The following is a 21218-nucleotide window of genomic DNA, read 5'->3' on the forward strand; positions in this document are numbered from 1 at the left end:
GTGTTCAAATATGTCTCAGTTTTCCTCCCCTGGTACTCGGGTGCAACATTCCAGATGCTTTACTAACACTCTCCCCACTTGGAGAGTCAGCGCCTTTAACCTCCTGTTTGGCCCAGTTTGCAATTTCTGCGGAAGATGAACAGGAATAGTGAGAACCAATGAGAGGATAGCTGGAGGTGTCTGGACGGGTAAATTTAACTCTCATTTCCCACCAGGAAGATGAAATAACCAAAGGCTCAGCGTGCCGCACCGGAACCAGATTAGGGCCTGAAGCCATCCTGCGGTGTTGCGGCCAGCTCAAAAGAAAGCGAGTTGAAGAAAGGAGCTCAGGGGCACTGTAATTCACAAACCTGCAGAGTTATAAATGACAGCTATTGTCCAAAAATAGACTGAAGTAAGGCTGCCAAGAGGACTTGAAAGCGGGGCAGAATTGCAGGAAACCGATTTCAGGAGGTAGACTGGAATTGCATTGAAAGCATAGGAAAAGAGGCAGAACGTCCACAATGATGCACTTGGCCAAAAAGGGCGTATGCGTTTTTTCCTGAATATATTCAGGAAAAAACGCATACACCCTTTTTGGCCAACCAAGCATGCATGCAAAGGAAATCTGCACTACAATGAAGTCTCACTTCCCCCCGGTCAAAAGGGCCATCTGAAAAAAGTGTAAAATCCAGAAAGGCAGGACAGGCCATGGAGAACTGGGAGCCTTGTTATGCTGATGGGCGGGATGTAAATTGCCAACAGACACTCGGGAGAAGTGTATGGTGTTTCCTGAAACATCTAAAAATCAAAGCAACAGAGCCTAGGGCACTGCGACTTATGGTCCTATAGCTTAGGGAAATTACAATCAAAAAGACACAGCCACCCAAAAGTTTGGGACGCCTCTGTTTACAAGAACCTCGTTTACCGTACAAGTTCAATATCAGAGAAATTGAAAAATGGATAAAGAACTTGTGGTACTTACGTACAATGCAGTATCACTCAGCAATGAAATCTATGTCATCAGGCCTGTAGCAGCATAATGAGTGGATTCAGGTAAGATGATTCTAACTGAAATAAGTCACACAGAAAAAGAAACATCATAAGATATCACTAATACACGGAATGTAAACTTGGCTACACAGGAACTGCATTCTAAAACAGAACAGGGTCTCAAATTTAGAAAACCAACTTATGCTTGCTTAAGGGGAAAGGTGAGTTGGGGTGCTGCATAAAACCAGAGATTGAAATGAGCACAGACAAAGTTCCTTAAGCCAAATATGGAATAGACAAGAGCTACTCCTTGCTCAACGAAATGGACTCAACACCCCATATTAAACGCCTAAGAATGTACCTGACTAGTAAGTATCTTAAAACCTATGGATTGCTATGTCTCCGAAAGAGAATCAAGCATGTGTACAGGGGCATAAACGCAGCAGTGATAGGATTGGAGAGGTTCGGTGAGCAAATGAAGACCCTTTGAAGTCATATTGCATGGTACCCATTCCACGGGTTTCAACTACCCAGGTTTTAGGTATTCTTCCTTCAGCTAAAACATGCATGTGGAACCCAGAGTATGATCAACCATGTGATCGGGAGACGTGTTCAAATATGTCTCAGTTTTCCTCCCCTGGTACTCGGGTGCAACATTCCAGACGCTTTACTAACACTCTCCCCACTTGGAGAGTCAGCGCCTTTAACCTCCTGTTTGGCACAGTTTGCAATTTCTGCGGAAGATGAACAGGAATAGCGAGAACCAATGAGAGGCTAGCTGGAGGTGTCTGGACGGGCAAATTTAACTCTCATTTCCCAACAGGAAGAGGAAATAACCAAAGGCTCAGCGTGCCGTGCCGGAATCAGATTAGGGCCTGAAGCCATCCTGCGGTGTTGCGGCCAGCTCAAAAGAAAGCGAGTTGAAGAAAGGAGCTCAGGGGCACTGTAATTCACAAACCTGCAGAGTTATAAATGACAGCTATCGTCCAAAAATAGACTGAAGTAAGGCTGCCAAGAGGACTTGAAAGCGGGGCAGAATTGCAGGAAACCGATTTCAGGAGGTAGACTGGAATTGCATTGAAAGCATAGGAAAAGAGGCAGAACGTCCACAATGATGCACTTGGCCAAAAAGGGCGTATGCGTTTTTTCCTGAATATATTCAGGAAAAAACGCATACGCCCTTTTTGACCAACCAAGCAAGCTTGCAAAGGAAATCTGCACTACAATGAAGTCTCACTTCCCCCCGGTCAAAAGGGCCATCTGAAAAAAGTGTAAAATCCAGAAAGGCAGGACAGGCCATGGAGAACTGGGAGCCTTGTTATGCTGATGGGCGGGATGTAAATTGCCAACAGACACTCGGGAGAAGTGTATGGTGTTTCCTGAAACATCTAAATATCAAAGCAACAGAGCCTAGGGCACTGCCACTTATGGTCCTATAGCTTAGGGAAATTAAAATCAAAAAGACACAGCCACCCCAAAGTTTGGAACGGCCCTGTTTACAAGAACCTCGTTTACAGTACAAGTTCAACATCGCAGAAAGTGAAAAATGGATAAAGAACTTGTGGTACTTACATACAATGCAGTATCACTCAGCAATGAAATCTATGTCATCAGGCCCGTAGCAGCATAATGAGTGGATTCAGGTACGATGATTCTAACTGAAATAAGTCACACAGAAAAAGAAACATCATAAGATATCAATAATACACGGAATGTAAACTTGGCTACACAGGAACTGCATTCCAAAACAGAACAGGGTCTCAAATTTAGAAAACCAACTTATGCTTGCTTAAGGGTAAAGGTGAGTTGGGGTGCTGCATAAAACCAGAGATTGAAATGAGCACAGATAAAGTTCCTTAAGCCAAATATGGAATAGACAAGAGCTACTCCTTGCTCAACGAAATGGACTCAAAACCCCATATTAAACGCCTAAGAATGTACCTGACTAGTAAGTATCTTAAAACCTATGGATTGCTATGTCTCCGAAAGAGAATCAAGCATGTGTACAGGGGCATAAACGCAGCAGTGATAGGATTGGAGAGGTTCGGTGAGCAAATGAAGACCCTTTGAAGTCATATTGCATGGTACCCATTCCACGGGTTTCAACTACCCAGGTTTTAGGTATTCTTCCTTCAGCTAAAACATGCATGTGGAACCCAGAGTATGATCAACCATGTGATCGGGAGACGTGTTCAAATATGTCTCAGTTTTCCTCCCCTGGTACTCGGGTGCAACATTCCAGACGCTTTACTAACACTCTCCCCACTTGGAGAGTCAGCGCCTTTAACCTCCTGTTTGGCACAGTTTGCAATTTCTGCGGAAGATGAACAGGAATAGCGAGAACCAATGAGAGGCTAGCTGGAGGTGTCTGGACGGGCAAATTTAACTCTCATTTCCCACCAGGAAGAGGAAATAACCAAAGGCTCAGCGTGCCGTGCCGGAACCAGATTAGGGCCTGAAGCCATCCTGCGGTGTTGCGGCCAGCTCAAAAGAAAGCGAGTTGAAGAAAGGAGCTCAAGGGCACTGTAATTCACAAAACTGCAGAGTTATAAATGACAGCTATCGTCCAAAAATAGACTGAAGTAAGGCTGCCAAGAGGACTTGAAAGCGGGGCAGAATTGCAGGAAACCGATTTCAGGAGGTAGACTGGAATTGCATTGAAAGCATAGGAAAAGAGGCAGAACGTCCACAATGATGCACTTGGCCAAAAAGGGCGTATGAGTTTTTTCCTGAATATATTCAGGAAGAAACGCATACGCCCTTTTTGGCCAACCAAGCAAGCTTGCAAAGGAAATCTGCACTACAATGAAGTCTCACTTCCCCCCGGTCAAAAGGGCCATCTGAAAAAAGTGTAAAATCCAGAAAGGCAGGACAGGTCATGGAGAACTGGGAGCCTTGTTATGCTGATGGGCGGGATGTAAATTGCCAACAACCACTCGGGAGAAGTGTATGGTGTTTCCTGAAACATCTAAAAAACAAAGCAACAGAACCTAGGGCACTTCCACTTATGGTCCTGTAGCTTAGGGAAATTAAAATCAAAAAGACACAGCCACCCCAAAGTTTGGAACGGCTCTGTTTACAAGAACCTCGTTTACAGTACAAGTTCAACATCGCAGAAAGTGAAAAATGGATAAAGAAGTTGTGGTATTTACTTACAAAGCAATATCACTCAGCAATGAAATCTGTGTCATCAGGCCCTTAGCATCACAATGAGTGGATTCAGGTATGATGATTCTAACTGAAATAAGTCACACAGAAAAAGAAACATCATAAGATATCAGTAATACACGGAATGGAAACTTGGCTACACAGGAACTGAATTACAGAACAGAACAGGGTCTCAAATTTAGAAAACCAACTTATGCTTGCTTAAGGGTAAAGGTGAGTTGGGGTGCTGCATAAAACCAGAGATTGAAATGAGCACAGATAAAGTTCCTTAAGCCAAATATGGAATAGACAAGAGCTACTCCTTGCTCAACGAAATGGACTCAACACCGCATATTAAACGCCTAAGAATGTACCTGACTAGTAAGTATCTTAAAACCTATAGATTGCTATGTCTCCGAAAGAGAATCAAGCATGTGTACAGGGGCATAAACGCAGCAGTGATAGGATTGGAGAGGTTTGGTGAGCAAATGAAGACCCTTTGAAGTCATATTGCATGGTACCCATTCCACGGGTTTCAACTACCCAGGTTTTAGGTATTCTTCCTTCAGCTAAAACATGCATGTGGAACCCAGAGTATGATCAACCATGTGAACGGGAGAAATGTTCAAATATGTCTCAGTTTTCCTCCCCTGGTACTCGGGTGCAACATTCCAGACGCTTTACTAACACTCTCCCCACTTGGAGAGTCAGTCCCTTTAACCTCCTGTTTGGCCCAGTTTGCAATTTCTGCGGAAGATGAACAGGAATAGCGAGAACCAATGAGAGGCTAGCTGGAGGTGTCTGGACGGGCAAATTTAACTCTCATTTCCCACCAGGAAGAGGAATTAACCAAAGGCTCAGCATGCCGGGTCGGAACCATATTAGGGCCTGAAGCCATCCTGTGGTGTTGCGGCCAGGACACAAGAAAGCGAGTTGAAGAAAGGAGCTCAGGGGCACTGTAATTCACAAACCTGCAGAGTTATAAATGACAGCTATCGTCCAAAAATAGACTGAAGTAAGGCTGCCAAGAGGACTTGAAAGCGGGGCAGAATTGCAGGAAACCGATTTCAGGAGGTAGACTGGAATTGCATTGAAAGCATAGGAAAAGAGGCAGAACGTCCACAATGATGCACTTGGCCAAAAAGTGTGTATGCGTTTTTTCCTGAATATATTCAGGAAAAAACGCATACGCCCTTTTTGGCCAACCAAGCAAGCTTGCAAAGGAAATCTGCACTACAATGAAGTCTCACTTCCCCCTGGTCAAAAGGGCCATCTGAAAAAAGTGTAAAATCCAGAAAGGCAGGACTGGCCATGGAGAACTGGGAGCCTTGTTATGCTGATGGGCGGGATGTAAATTGCCAACAGACACTCGGGAGAAGTGTATGGTGTTTCCTGAAACATCTAAAAAACAAAGCAACAGAGCCTAGGGCACTGCCACTTATGTTCCTATAGCTTAGGGAAATTAAAATCAAAAAGACACAGCCACCCCAAAGTTTGGGACGCCTCTGTTTACAAGAACCTCGTTTACAGTACAAGTTCAACATCGCAGAAAGTGAAAAATGGATAAAGAAGTTGTGGTATTTACTTACAAAGCAATATCACTCAGCAATGAAATCTATGTCATCAGGCCCTTAGCATCACAATGAGTGGATTCAGGTATGATGATTCTAACTGAAATAAGTCACACAGAAAAAGAAACATCATAAGATATCAGTAATACACGGAATGTAAACTTGGCTACACAGGAATTGAATTACAGAACAGAACAGGGTCTCAAATTTAGAAAACCAACTTATGCTTGCTTAAGGGTAAAGGTGAGTTGGGGTGCTGCATAAAACCAGAGATTGAAATGAGCACAGATAAAGTTCCTTAAGTCAAATATGGAATAGACAAGAGCTACTCCTTGCTCAACGAAATGGACTCAACACCGCATATTAAACGCCTAAGAATGTACCTGACTAGTAAGTATCGTAAAACCTATGGATTGCTATGTCTCCGAAAGAGAATCAAGCATGTGTACAGGGGCATAAACGCAGCAGTGATAGGATTGGAGAGGTTCGGTGAGCAAATGAAGACCCTTTGAAGTCATATTGCATGGTACCCATTCCACGGGTTTCAACTACCCAGGTTTTAGGTATTCTTCCTTCAGCTAAAACATGCATGTGGAACCCAGAGTATGATCGACCATGTGATCGGGAGACGTGTTCAAATATGTCTCAGTTTTCCTCCCCTGGTACTCGGGTGCAACATTCCAGACGCTTTACTAACACTCTCCCGACTTGGAGAGTCAGCGCCTTTAACCTCCTGTTTGGCCCAGTTTGCAATTTCTGCAGAAGATGAACAGGAATAGCGAGAACCAATGAGAGGCTAGCTGGAGGTGTCTGGACGGTCAAATTTAACTCTCATTTCCCACCAGGAAGAGGAAATAACCAAAGGCTCAGCATGCCGTACCGGAACCAGATTAGGGCCTGAAGCCATCCTGCGGTGTTGCGGCCAGCTCAAAATAAAGTGAGTTGAAGAAAGGAGCTCAGGGGCACTGTAATTCACAAACCTGCAGAGTTATAAATGACAGCTATCGTCCAAAAATAGACTGAAGTAAGGCTGCCAAGAGGACTTGAAAGCGGGGCAGAATTGCAGGAAACCGATTTCAGGAGGTAGACTGGAATTGCATTGAAAGCATAGGAAAAGAGGCAGAACGTCCACAATGATGCACTTGGCCAAAAAGGGCGTATGCGTTTATTCCTGAATATATTCAGGAAAAAACGCATACGCCCTTTTTGGCCAACCAAGCAAGCTTGCAAAGGAAATCTGCGCTACAATGAAGTCTCACTTCCCCCCGGTCAAAAGGGCCATCTGAAAAAAGTGTAAAATCCAGAAAGGCAGGACAGGCCATGGAGAACTAGGAGCCTTGTTATGCTGATGGGCGGGATGTAAATTGCCAACAACCACTCGGGAGAAGTGTATGGTGTTTCCTGAAACATCTAAAAAACAAAGCAACAGAACCTTGGGCACTTCCACTTATGGTCCTATAGCTTAGGGAAATTAAAATCAAAAAGACACAGCCACCCCAAAGTTTGGAACGGCTCTGTATACAAGAACCTCGTTTACAGTACAAGTTCAACATCGCAGAAAGTGAAAAATGGATAAAGAAGTTGTGGTATTCACTTACAAAGCAATATCACTCAGCAATGAAATCTATGTCATCAGGCCCTTAGCAGCACAATGAGTGGATTCAGGTATGATGATTCTAACTGAAATAAGTCACACAGAAAAAGAAACATCATAAGATATCAGTAATACATGGAATGGAAACTTGGCTACACAGGAACTGAATTACAGAACAGAAGAGGGTCTCAAATTTAGAAAACCAACTTATGCTTGCTTAAGGGTAAAGGTGAGTTGGGGTGCTGCATAAAACCAGAGATTGAAATGAGCACAGATAAAGTTCCTTAAGCCAAATATGGAATAGACAACAGCTACTCCTTGCTCAACGAAATGGACTCAACACCCCATATTAAACGCCTAAGAATGTACCTGACTAGTAAGTATCTTAAAACCTATGGATTGCTATGTCTCTGAAAGAGAATCAAGCATGTGTACAGGGTCATAAACGCAGCAGTGATAGGATTGGAGAGGTTCGGTGAGCAAATGAAGACCCTTTGAACTCATATTGCATGGTACCCATTCCACGGGTTTCAAATACCCAGGTTTTAGGTATTCTTCCTTCAGCTAAAACATGCATGTGCAACCCAGAGTATGATCAACCATCTGATCGGGAGACGTGTTCAAATATGACTCAGTTTTCCTCCCCTGGTACTCGGGTGCAACATTCCAGACGCTTTACTCACACTCTCCCGAATTGGAGAGTCAGCGCCTTTAACCTCCTGTTTGGCCCAGTTTGCAATTTCTGCGGAAGATGAACAGGAATAGCGAGAACCAATGAGAGGCTAGCTGGAGGTGTCTGGACGGGCAAATTTAACTCTCATTTCCCACCAGGAAGAGGAAATAACCAAAGGCTCAGCGTGCCGTACTGGAACCAGATTAAGGCCTGAAGCCATCCAGCAGTGTTGCGGCCAGCTCAAAAGAAAGCGAGTTGAAGAAAGGAGCTCAGGGGCACTGTAATTCACAAACCTGCAGAGTTATAAATGACACCTATTGTCCAAAAATAGACTGAAGTAAGGCTGCCAAGAGGACTTGAAAGCGGGGCAGAATTGCAGGAAACCGATTTCAGGAGGTAGACTGGAATTGCATTGAAAGCATAGGAAAAGAGGCAGAACGTCCACAATGATGCACTTGGCCAAAAAGGGCGTATGCGTTTTTTCCTGAATATATTCAGGAAAAAACGCATACGCCCTTTTTGGCCAACCAAGCAAGCTTGCAAAGGAAATCTGCACTACAATGAAGTCTCACTTCCCCCCGGTCAAAAGGGCCATCTGAAAAAAGTGTAAAATCCAGAAAGGCAGGACAGGCCATGGAGAACTGGGAGCCTTGTTATGCTGATGGGCGGGATGTAAATTGCCAACAACCACTCGGGAGAAGTGTATGGTGTTTCCTGAAACATCTAAAAAACAAAGCAACAGAGCCTAGGGCACTGCCACTTATGGTCCTATAGCTTAGGGAAATTAAAATCAAAAAGACACAGCCATCCCAAAGTTTGGGACGCCTCTGTTTACAAGAACCTCGTTTACAGTACAAGTTCAACATCGCAGAAAGTGAAAAATGGATAAAGATGTTGTGGTATTTACTTACAAAGCAATATCACTCTGCAATGAAATCTATGTCATCAGGCCCGTAACAGCATAATGAGTGGATTCAAGTACGATGATTCTAACTGAAATAAGTCACACAGAAAAAGAAACATCAAAAGATATCACTAATACACGGAATGTAAACTTGGCTACACAGGAACTGAATTCCAAAACAGAACAGGGTCTCAAATTTAGAAAACCAACTTATGCTTGCTTAAGAGTAAAGGTGAGTTGGGGTGCTGCATAAAACCAGAGATTGAAATGAGCACAGATAAAGTTCCTTAAGCCAAATATGGAATACACAAGGGCTACTCCTTGCTCAACTAAATGGACTCAACACCCCATATTAAACGCCTAAGAATGTACCTGACTAGTAAGTATCTTAAAACCTATGTATTGCTATGTCTCCGAAAGAGAATCAAGCATGTGTACAGGGGCATAAACGCAGCAGTGATAGGATTGGAGAGGTTCGTGAGCAAATGAAGACCCTTTGAAGTCATATTGCATGGTACCCATTCCACGGGTTTCAACTACCCAGGTTTAAGGTATTCTTCCTTCAGCTAAAACATGCATGTGGAACCTAGAGTATGATCAACCATGTGATCGGGAGACGTGTTCAAATATGTCTCAGTTTTCGTACCCTGGTACTCGGGTGCAACATTCCAGACGCTTTACTAACACTCTCCCCACTTGGAGAGTCAGTCCCTTTAACCTCCTGTTTGGCCCAGTTTGCAATTTCTGCGGAAGATGAACAGGAATAGCGAGATCCAATGAGAGACTAGCTGGAGGTGTCTGGATGGGCAAATTTAACTCTCATTTCCCACCAGGAAGAGGAATTAACCAAAGGCTCAGCGTGCCGTGCCAGAACCAGATTAGGGCCTGAAGCCATCCTGCGGTGTTGTGGCCAGGTCACAAGAAAGCGAGTTGAAGAAAGGAGCTCAGGGGCACTGTAATTCACAAACCTGCAGAGTTATAAATGACAGCTATCGTCCAAAAATAGACTGAAGTAAGGCTGCCAAGAGGACTTGAAAGCGGGGCAGAATTGCAGGAAACCGATTTCAGGAGGTAGACTGGAATTGCATTGAAAGCATAGGAAAAGAGGCAGAACGTCCACAATGATGCACTTGGCCAAAAAGGGCGTATGCGTTATTTCCTGAATATATTCAGGAAAAAACGCATACGCCCTTTTTGGCCAACCAAGCAAACTTGCAAAGGAAATCTGCACTACAATGAAGTCTCACTTCCCCCCGGTCAAAAGGGCCATCTGAAAAAAGTGTAAAATCCAGAAAGGCAGGACAGGCCATGGAGAACTGGGAGCCTTGTTATGCTGATGGCCGGGATGTAAATTGCCAACAACCACTCGGGAGAAGTGTATGGTGTTTCCTGAAACATCTAAAAAACAAAGCAACAGAGCCTAGGGCACTTCCACTTATGGTCCTATAGCTTAGGGAAATTAAAATCAAAAAGACACAGCCACCCCAAAGTTTGGGACGCCTCTGTTTACAAGAACCCCGTTTACAGTACAAGTTCAACATCGCAGAAAGTGAAAAATGGATAAAGAAGTTGTGGTATTTACTTACAAAGCAATATCACTCAGCAATGAAATCTATGTCATCAGGCCCTTAGCAGCACAATGAGTGGATTAGGGTATGATGATTCTAACTGAAATAAGTCACACAGAAAAAGAAACATCATAAGATATCAGTAATACACGGAATGGAAACTTGGCTACACAGGAACTGAATTACAGAACAGAACAGGGTCTCAAACTTAGAAAACCAACTTATGCTTGCTTAAGGGTAAAGGTGAGTTGGGGTGCTGCATAAAACCAGAGATTGAAATGAGCACAGATAAAGTTCCTTAAGCCAAATATGGAATAGACAAGATCTACTCCTTGCTCAACGAAATCGACTCAACACCGCATATTAAACGCCTAAGAATGTACCTGACTAGTAAGTATCTTAAAACCTATGGATTGCTATGTCTCCTAAAGAGAATCAAGCATGTGTACAGGGGCATAAACGCAGCAGTGATAGGATTGGAGAGGTTCGTGAGCAAATGAAGACCCTTTGAAGTCATATTGCATGGTACCCATTCCACGGGTTTCAACTACCCAGGTTTAAGGTATTCTTCCTTCAGCTAAAACATGCATGTGGAACCTAGAGTATGATCAACCATGTGATCGGGAGACGTGTTCAAATATGTCTCAGTTTTCGTACCCTGGTACTCGGGTGCAACATTCCAGACGCTTTACTAACACTCTCCCCACTTGGAGAGTCAGCCCCTTCAACCTCCTGTTTGGCCCAGTTTGCAATTTCTGTGGAAGATGAACAGGAATAGCGAGAACCAATGAGAGACTAGCTGGAGGTTTCTGGATGGGCAAATTTAACTCTCATTTCCCACCAGGAAGAGGAATTAACCAAAGGCTCAGCGTGCCGTGCCAGAACCAGATTAGGGCCTGAAGCCATCCTGCGGTGTTGCGGCCAGGTCACAAGAAAGCGACATGAAGAAAGGAGCTCAGGGGCACTGTAATTCACAAACCTGCAGAGTTATAAATGACAGCTATCGTCCAAAAATAGACTGAAGTAAGGCTGCCAAGAGGACTTGAAAGCGGGGCAGAATTGCAGGAAACCGATTTCAGGAGGTAGACTGGAATTGCATTGAAAGCATAGGAAAAGAGGCAGAACGTCCACAATGATGCACTTGGCCAAAAAGGGCGTATGCGTTTTTTCCTGAATATATTCAGGAAAAAACGCATACGCCCTTTTTGGCCAACCAAGCAAGCTTGCAAAGGAAATCTGCACTACAATGAAGTCTCACTTCCCCCGGGTCAAGAGGGCCATCTGAAAAAAGTGTAAAATCCAGAAAGGCAGGACAGGCCATGGAGAACTGGGAGCCTTGTTATGCTGATGGGCGGGATGTAAATTGCCAACAACCACTCGGGAGAAGTGTATGGTGTTTCCTGAAACATCTAAAAAACAAAGCAACAGAGCCTAGGGCACTGCCACTTATGGTCCTATAGCTTAGGGAAATTAAAATCAAAAAGACACAGCCACCCCAAAGTTTGGGACGCCTCTGTTTACAAGAACCTCGTTTACAGTACAAGTTCAACATCGCAGAAAGTGAAAAATGGATAAAGAAGTTGTGGTATTTACTTACAAAGCAATATCACTCAGCAATGAAATCTATGTCATCAGGCCCTTAGCAGCACAATGAGTGGATTCAGGTATGATGATTCTAACTGAAATAAGTCACACAGAAAAAGAAACATCATAAGATATCAGTAATACATGGAATGGAAACTTGGCTACACAGGAACTGAATTACAGAACAGAACAGGGTCTCAAACTTTGAAAACCAACTTATGCTTGCTTAAGGGTAAAGGTGAGTTGGGGTGCTGCATAAAACCAGAGATTGAAATGAGCACAGATAAAGTTCCTTAAGCCAAATATGGAATAGACAAGAGCTACTCCTTGCTCAACGAAATGGACTCAACACCGCATATTAAACGCCTAAGAATGTACCTGACTAGTAAGTATCTTCAAACCTATGGATTGCTATGTCTCCGAAAGAGAATCAAGCATGTGTACAGGGGCATAAACGCAGCAGTGATAGGATTGGAGAGGTTCGTGAGCAAATGAAGACCCTTTGAAGTCATATTGCATGGTACCCATTCCACGGGTTTCAACTACCCAGGTTTAAGGTATTCTTCCTTCAGCTAAAACATGCATGTGGAACCTAGAGTATGATCAACCATGTGATCGGGAGACGTGTTCAAATATGTCTCAGTTTTCGTACCCTGGTACTCGGGTGCAACATTCCAGACGCTTTACTAACACTCTCCCCACTTGGAGAGTCAGTCCCTTTAACCTCCTGTTTGGCCCAGTTTGCAATTTCTGCGGAAGATGAACAGGAATAGCGAGATCCAATGAGAGACTAGCTGGAGGTGTCTGGATGGGCAAATTTAACTCTCATTTCCCACCAGGAAGAGGAATTAACCAAAGGCTCAGCGTGCCGTGCCAGAACCAGATTAGGGCCTGAAGCCATCCTGCGGTGTTGTGGCCAGGTCACAAGAAAGCGAGTTGAAGAAAGGAGCTCAGGGGCACTGTAATTCACAAACCTGCAGAGTTATAAATGACAGCTATCGTCCAAAAATAGACTGAAGTAAGGCTGCCAAGAGGACTTGAAAGCGGGGCAGAATAGCAGGAAACCGATTTCAGGAGGTAGACTGGAATTGCATTGAAAGCATAGGAAAAGAGGCAGAACGTCCACAATGATGCACTTGGCCAAAAAGGGCGTATGCGTTATTTCCTGAATATATTCAGGAAAAAACGCATACGCCCTTTTTGGCCAACCAAGCAAACTTGCAAAGGAAATCTGCACTACAATGAAGTCTCACTTCCCCCCGGTCAAAAGGGCCATCTGAAAAAAGTGTAAAATCCAGAAAGGCAGGACAGGCCATGGAGAACTGGGAGCCTTGTTATGCTGATGGCCGGGATGTAAATTGCCAACAACCACTCGGGAGAAGTGTATGGTGTTTCCTGAAACATCTAAAAAACAAAGCAACAGAGCCTAGGGCACTTCCACTTATGGTCCTATAGCTTAGGGAAATTAAAATCAAAAAGACACAGCCACCCCAAAGTTTGGGACGCCTCTGTTTACAAGAACCCCGTTTACAGTACAAGTTCAACATCGCAGAAAGTGAAAAATGGATAAAGAAGTTGTGGTATTTACTTACAAAGCAATATCACTCAGCAATGAAATCTATGTCATCAGGCCCTTAGCAGCACAATGAGTGGATTAGGGTATGATGATTCTAACTGAAATAAGTCACACAGAAAAAGAAACATCATAAGATATCAGTAATACACGGAATGGAAACTTGGCTACACAGGAACTGAATTACAGAACAGAACAGGGTCTCAAACTTAGAAAACCAACTTATGCTTGCTTAAGGGTAAAGGTGAGTTGGGGTGCTGCATAAAACCAGAGATTGAAATGAGCACAGATAAAGTTCCTTAAGCCAAATATGGAATAGACAAGATCTACTCCTTGCTCAACGAAATGGACTCAACACCGCATTTTAAACGCCTAAGAATGTACCTGACTAGTAAGTATCTTAAAACCTATGGATTGCTATGTCTCCGAAAGAGAATCAAGCATGTGTACAGGGGCATAAACGCAGCAGTGATAGGATTGGAGAGGTTCGTGAGCAAATGAAGACCCTTTGAAGTCATATTGCATGGTACCCATTCCACGGGTTTCAACTACCCAGGTTTAAGGTATTCTTCCTTCAGCTAAAACATGCATGTGGAACCTAGAGTATGATCAACCATGTGATCGGGAGACGTGTTCAAATATGTCTCAGTTTTCGTACCCTGGTACTCGGGTGCAACATTCCAGACCCTTTACTAACACACTCCCCACTTGGAGAGTCAGCCCCTTCAACCTCCTGTTTGGCCCAGTTTGCAATTTCTGTGGAAGATGAACAGGAATAGCGAGAACCAAAGAGACTAGCTGGAGGTGTCTGGATGGGCAAATTTAACTCTCATTTCCCACCAGGAAGAGGAATTAACCAAAGGCTCAGCGTGCCGTGCCAGAACCAGATTAGGGCCTGAAGCCATCCTGCGGTGTTGCGGCCAGGTCACAAGAAAGCGAGTTGAAGAAAGGAGCTCAGGGGCACTGTAATTCACAAACCTGCAGAGTTATAAATGACAGCTATCGTCCAAAAATAGACTGAAGTAAGGCTGCCAAGAGGACTTGAAAGCGGGGCAGAATTGCAGGAAACCGATTTCAGGAGGTAGACTGGAATTGCATTGAAAGCATAGGAAAAGAGGCAGAACGTCCACAATGATGCACTTGGCCAAAAAGGGCATATGCGTTTTTTCCTGAATATATTCAGGAAAAAACGCATACGCCCTTTTTGGCCAACCAAGCAAGCTTGCAAAGGAAATCTGCACTACAATGAAGTCTCACTTCCCCCCCGTCTAAAGGGCCATCTGAAAAAAGTGTAAAATCCAGAAAGGCAGGACAGGCCATGGAGAACTGGGAGCCTTGTTATGCTGATGGGCGTGATGTAAATTGCCAACAACCACTCGGGAGAAGTGTATGGTGTTTCCTGAAACATCTAAAAACCAAAGCAACAGAACCTAGGGCACTTCCACTTATGGTCCTATAGCTTAGGGAAATTAAAATCAAAAAGACACAGCCACCGCAAAGTTTCGAACGGCTCTGTTTACAAGAACCTCGTTTACAGTACAAGTTCAACATCGCAGAAAGTGAAAAATGGATAAAGAAGTTGTGGTATTTACTTACAAAGCAATATCACTCAGCAATGAAATCTGTGTCATTAGGCCCTTAGCAGCACAATGAGTGGATTCAGGTATGATGATTCTAACTGAAATAAGTCACACAGAAAAAGAAACATCATAAGATATCAGTAATACACGGAATGGAAACTTGGCTACACAGGAACTGAATTCCAAAACAGAACAGGTTCTCAAATTTAGAAAACCAACTTATGCTTGCTTAAGGGGAAAGGTGAGTTGGGGTGCTGCATAAAACCAGAGATTGAAATGAGCACAGATAAAGTTTCTTAAGCCAAATATGGAATAGACAAGATCTACTCCTTGCTCAACGAAATGGACTCAACACCGCATATTAAACGCCTAAGAATGTACCTGACTAGTAAGTATCTTAATACCTATGGACTTCTATGTCTCCGAAAGAGAATCAAGCATGTGTACAGGGGCATAAACGCAGCAGTGATAGGATTGGAGAGGTTCGGTGAGCAAATGAAGACCCTTTGAAGTCATATTGCATGGTACCCATTCCACGGGTTTCAACTACCCAGGTTTTAGGTATTCTTCCTTCAGCTAAAACATGCATGTGGAACCTAGAGTATGATCAACCATGTGATCGGGAGACGTGTTCAAATATGTCTCAGTTTTCGTACCCTGGTACTCGGGTGCAACATTCCAGACGCTTTACTAACACTCTCCCCACTTGGAGAGTCAGTCCCTTTAACCTCCTGTTTGGCCCAGTTTGCAATTTCTGCGGAAGATGAACAGGAATAGCGAGAACCAATGAGAGGCTAGCTGGAGGTGTCTGGACGGGCAAATTTAACTCTCATTTCCCACCAGGAAGAGGAAATAACCAAAGGCTCAGCGTGCCGGACCGGAACCAGATTAGGGCCTGAAGCCATCCTGCGGTGTTGCGGCCAGCTCAAAAGAAAGCGAGTTGAAGAAAGGAGCTCAGGGGCTCTGTAATTCACAAACCTGCAGAGTTATAAATGACAGCTATCGTCCAAAAATAGACTGAAGTAAGGCTGCCAAGAGGACTTGAAAGCGGGGCAGAATTGCAGGAAACCGATTTCAGGAGGTAGACTGGAATTGCATTGAAAGCATAGGAAAAGAGGCAGAACGTCCACAATGATGCACTTGGCCAAAAAGGGCGTATGCGTTTTTTCCTGAATATATTCAGGAAAAAACGTATACGCCCTTTTTGGCCAACCAAGCAAGCTTGCAAAGGAAATCTGCACTACAATGAAGTCTCACTTCCCCCCGGTCAAAAGGGCCATCTGAAAAAAGTGTAAAATCCAGAAAGGCAGGACAGGCCATGGAGAACTGGGAGCCTTGTTATGCTGATGGGCGGGATGTAAATTGCAAACAGACACTCGGGAGAAGTGTATGGTGTTTCCTGAAACATCTAAAAAACAAAGCAACAGAGCCTAGGGCACTGCCACTTATGGTCCTATAGCTTAGGGAAATTAAAATCAAAAAGACACAGCCATCCCAAAGTTTGGGACGCCTCTGTTTACAAGAACCTCGTTTACAGTACAAGTTCAACATCGCAGAAAGTGAAAAATGGATAAAGATGTTGTGGTATTTACTTACAAAGCAATATCACTCTGCAATGAAATCTATGTCATCAGGCCCGTAACAGCATAATGAGTGGATTCAAGTACGATGATTCTAACTGAAATAAGTCACACAGAAAAAGAAACATCAAAAGATATCACTAATACACGGAATGTAAACTTGGCTACACAGGAACTGAATTCCAAAACAGAACAGGGTCTCAAATTTAGAAAACCAACTTATGCTTGCTTAAGAGTAAAGGTGAGTTGGGGTGCTGCATAAAACCAGAGATTGAAATGAGCACAGATAAAGTTCCTTAAGCCAAATATGGAACAGACAAGAGCTACTCCTTGCTCAACGAAATGGACTCAACACCGCATATTAAACGCCTAAGAATGTACCTGACTAGTAAGTATCTTAAAACCTAGGGATTGCTATTTCTCCGAAAGAGAATCAAGCGTGTGTACTGGGGCATAAATGCAGCAGTGATAGGATTGGACAGGTTCGGTGAGCAAATGAAGACCCTTTGAAGTCATATTGCATGGTTCCCATTCCACGGGTCTCAACTCTCCAGGTTTAAGGTATTCTTCCTTCAGCTAAAACATGCATGTGGAACCCAGAGTATGATCAACCGTGTGATCGGGAGACGTGTTCAAATATGTCTCAGTTTTCATACCCTGGTACTCGGGTGCAACATTCCAGACGCTTTACTAACACTCTCCCGACTTGGACAGTCAGCGCCTTTAACCTCCTGTTTTGCCCAGTTTGCAATTTCTGCGGAAGATGAACAGGAATAGGGAGAACCAATGAGAGACTAGCTGGAGGTGTCTGAACGGGCAAATTTAACTCTTATTTCCCACTAGGAAGAGGAATTAACCAAAGGCTCAGCGTGCCGTGCCGGAAACAGATTAGGGCCTGAAGCCATCCTGCGGTGTTGCGGCCAGCTCACAAGAAAGTGAGTTGAAGAAAGGAGCTCAGGGGCTCTGTAATTCACAAACCTGCAGAGTTATAAATGACAGCTATCGTCCAAAAATAGACTGAAGTAAGGCTGCCAAGAGGACTTGAAAGCGGGGCAGAATTGCAGGATACCGATTTCAGGAGGTAGACTGGAATTGCATTGAAAGCATAGGAAAAGAGGCAGAACGTCCACAATGATGCACTTTGCCAAAAGGGCATATGCGTTTTTTCCTGAATATATTCAGGAAAAAACGCATACGCCCTTTTTGGCCAACCAAGCAAGCTTGCAAAGGAAATCTGCACTACAATGAAGTCTCACTTGCCCCCGGTCAAAAGGGCCATCTGAAAAAAGTGTAAAACCCAGAAAGGCAGGACAGGCCATGGAGAACTGGGAGCCTTGTTATGCTGATGGGTGGGATGTAAATTGCCAACAACCACTCGGGAGAAGTGTATGGTGTTTCCTGAAACATCTAAAAAACAAAGCAACAGAGCCTAGGGCACTTCCACTTATGGTCCTATAGCTTAGGGAAATTAATATCAAAAGGACACAGCAACCCCAAAATTTGGGACGGCTCTTTTTACAGAAATCTCTTCTACGGCACAAGTTAAATATCCCAGAGAGCAAATAATGGATAAAGAAGTTGCGATACTTATGTACAACAGAATACCACTCAGCAATGAAATCTATGTCACCAGGCCCGTACCAGCATAATGAGTGGATTGAGGCACGATGATTCTAAGTTAAATAAGTCACACAGAAAAAGAAACATCATAAGGTATCACTAATACACGGAATGTGAACTTGGCTACACATGAACTGAATTACAAAACAGAACAGGGTCTCAAGTTTAGAAAACCAACTTATGCCTGCTTAAGGGGGAAGGTGAGTTGGGGTGCTGCATAAAAGCAGAGTTTGAAATTAGCACAGATACCGTTCCATAAGCCAAATATGTAATAGACAAGAGCTACCCCTTGCTCAACGAAATGGATTCAACAATGAGGTATCACCTCACACCTGGTAGAATAGGCATCATTGAAAATCTACAAACAAAAAATGCTGGAAAGGGTGTGGAGAAAAGGAACCCTCTTCCACTATTGTTGGGAATATAAATTGATACAGTCATTATGGAGAACAATATGGAATTTCTTAAGAAACTAACAATAGAATTACCATATGATACAGCAATCCCAGTACTGGACATATACCCAGACAAAACCATAAATCAAAGAGAGTCATTCACCGCAATGTTCATTGCATCACTATTTACAATATCGAGGTAATGGAAGCAACCTAAATGCCCACAGACAGACGAATGCATAAAGCTGTGGTACATATATAAAATGGAATATTACTAAGCCATGAAAAGGAATGAAATTGGGTCATTTGTAGAGACGTCGATGGATCTAGAGACTGTCATACAGAGTGAAGTAAGTCAGAAAGAGAAAAACAAATCTTGTATATTCATGCATATATGTGGAACCTAGAAAAACTGTACAGGTTAACCATTTTGCAAGGCATAAATAGAGCAACAGATGTAGACAACAAACGTATGGACAACAAGGGGGGAAAGCTGTTGGGGGGGTGGTGGTGGGAGGAGTTGAGAGACTGGGATTGGCATGTATACATTTATATGTATAAAATAGATAACCAATAAGAACCTGCTGTATAAAAATATAAAATAAAATTCAAAATTAAAAAGAAATAAAATTTAAAAAATAAAACAGAAAAAACAATTATTCCCTGCACATACATGTATTTATATGAATAAATTATTTCCATGCTTATATCTGTAAATACAAAAAAGAGGAATAAAATCTACCTTGAACCAAAAACGAAAAAGAGAAAAAAAACACAGAACCCACCAGTTACACAGAGGAAAACCGTATCAGGGCACTTGCTCCAGTTGTAAACAATTCTGAAGTTGGTCAGTGGTGGGGAATCGTCTCCCATTCAGCCAGCAGCCCCCACGCAACAAGCGTCCTCATTGCAAAGCTGGGGCACCGTGCCGAGGCATCTGTGAGTAAACGTGAGCTGAGCCCCAGGCCAGTTGCTGCTGAACTATTCCCACCCGTCCCAGGTAAAACACCTGAATATATACAAGGACTTGAAAGCCTAGAGGAAGGGCCATAGAGCCACACGAGTGACAGCATGCCGGCCGACTTGGTGCCTGCAGGCCAGCCAGGATGGTCCTGGCCCTGGGTGCTCTTCTGGAAGATTTCCATTTCCCTGCCTGAGATACCCGTCCTGTCCCTGCCCCCACTGCTTTTTTCCTTCCTCACCTCTGCCCAGGGAGAAATTCCAGCAGCAGGTATGGGTGACACATCCTCTTCTTTAGCAGGTGGCAGCCTGGCAACTGCTGCAGAAAGTCCAGCAGAGCCCCACTCACACTGGGCCACCCACAAAGCCGTGGCCTCTCACTCCCTCCCACCAGCCCAGCCCCGAGACTGCTGACAGGGCAGAGAAAATGGCGTCAGGCACGGCTGCAGGGGCTCTTGCTGCCTGGAGTGGTATTTATATTGATCTCAACCCAGGCACACCTGGGGAGGGCTGGCCGGCACGGTAAGGCTGCCCAGGTCAGCCAATCATCACCCCTCAGGGGCTCACAGTTGCAGAAAATGGAACTTGCTGAACCGGCCAGGTCCAAGGAACAGGTGTGGGCTCCTGAGAGTCAGGATAGACAAGGGGCTGCAGCTTTGGCTTGTTTTCTAATCATTTTATCTGGCCCATGAGTGGGAGACAACTTCAAGAAAACCCTCTCCTAATGAGAGGAACCCAGGAGTCAGGGAGAGGAGGGGTGGGTGGTGGTTGGAGACAGAGGCCTGGTGCCCCGGGTGCAGTGGAAGTCTCTGGAAGACCAGGTGGAGGGAGGCCTCACGGAGTGATGCCCAGGGTCACAGACCTGTCGCAGCTGCTGTTTGTTAGTTCAAGTCCTGCTCTGAGGTGCTCTGTGTCAGCTCTGAGCGACAGGTGAGCTGGGGGTGCTCTGCAATGAGGGCTATGTGCACGGTTCCTGTGTGCCCAGCCCTGCCACGGTACCTGCAAGGGTAGCTCTGTATCCTGGGAGGGGCCTGACCATGAGAGCCCCGTGGGCTGGGGTGGGGGTGGGGTACCTGCCCAGGTGAGCTCCATATTCTGGGATTGGTCTGACCACGAGAGCCCCATGGGCTGCTGGGGACCTGGTAAAGGATGTCAGGACAGTCAGTGAAGCCACCGAGGATATACCTCCAGTTGCTCCTAATTCCTACACCCTGCTGGTCATTCTACCAACCACCAGGACATGGTATTCTGTATTAGTCTTCAGTGATGCCTTCTTTTGTATTCCATTAGTCCCAGAGTCACAAGAAATTTTGGCTTGTGAGTGGCAGGACTCAACATACAACTAAAACAATACTTCCGGGCCGTCTGGCCCCAAGGGTGCAAAAATTCCCACACCATCTTTGGGGAAAGCTTAGCTAAAGACCTAAAAGTTCTACCTCTGGAAAAGGAAACCCTCCTTCAATATGCAGACGACATTCTGATCACCAGCCCTACTAA

The 21218-nt window shown here is 44.3% G+C and overlaps 1 long non-coding RNA gene across 1 annotated transcript in view; it reads right to left on the reverse strand.

The window, feature by feature from the left end:
- LOC307185421 overlaps positions 1-21218 on the reverse strand; it is a 1499986-nt gene that overhangs the window by 723074 nt on the left and 755694 nt on the right. Inside the window, exon 4 of the long non-coding RNA XR_013828066.1 lies at positions 965-1050. This is a non-coding gene — a long non-coding RNA (uncharacterized lncRNA). The remainder of the gene's footprint in view (positions 1-964; positions 1051-21218) is intronic.

This window comes from Stenella coeruleoalba (genome assembly GCF_951394435.1).
Source record: "Stenella coeruleoalba genome assembly, chromosome: 4".
NCBI classification, from domain to species: Eukaryota; Metazoa; Chordata; class Mammalia; order Artiodactyla; family Delphinidae; genus Stenella; species Stenella coeruleoalba.